A 762-nucleotide genomic window follows, 5' to 3' on the forward strand; every position below is an offset into this window, starting at 1 on the left:
GTGGTCCTCGGAGGCTGAGGCCGGTACAGCACACCAAGGTGCCCTCTTGGAACTTGCTGGTGGTTCTGGAGGCTTTGTGCAATGCTCTTTCGACCCCCTTGAATATATCCCTGACAAGCTGATGAGGATAGGGGATCTTCAGGTACTCGGAGTGTTGTGCCTGGAGTTTCCCCTGGGCATGGTTAGGGTGTTCCTTTACCCGAGACGGGTATGTCCCTAAGGTGCCCACTTCCCTGCCAGGTCCTGTAGTACTGCAAGTCTTTTGTCATTCTCCCTTCCAGGAAGCAGGCCAGGAAAATCTCAATCATCATCCGTGACGGCAGTAAATAAATATTTAAGAACAGTTAATTTATTTAAAACTACAAAAAATTAGATGACAATGGAAAAGGAGAAGATGGCACTATTTCAGTCCCCACAAGGATTTGTACTACGGCGGAACAATATTGTTTGTCGTGGACAATTTAGAGATATATAATGCTATGTGGTATAATAAATAATAAGACACTTGGTCTTTGCTCTGTTTTTATTTTAATAAGAAGGTGTAACATAAAAGTATATTAAATTGCAAAAAAACACAAAATACTCAAATACTTACGGAGGGAGGGGTTCTAGGAGACCAATCGCTTGCGGTTAATTCTTGTGCTGTTAAATTTTTTGAGAGGTGCACGTCAGGCTATGCCATAGGCTACGCGAGCTACACACAGTTTACGGCGTAGCTACAGCCAGTGTTGGGAAGGTTACTTTGGAAATGTAATAGGTTAC

Source organism: Sinocyclocheilus grahami, unplaced genomic scaffold, assembly GCF_001515645.1.
Source record: "Sinocyclocheilus grahami isolate Dianchi unplaced genomic scaffold, SAMN03320097.WGS_v1.1 scaffold15399.1, whole genome shotgun sequence".
Classification (NCBI taxonomy): domain Eukaryota; kingdom Metazoa; phylum Chordata; class Actinopteri; order Cypriniformes; family Cyprinidae; genus Sinocyclocheilus; species Sinocyclocheilus grahami.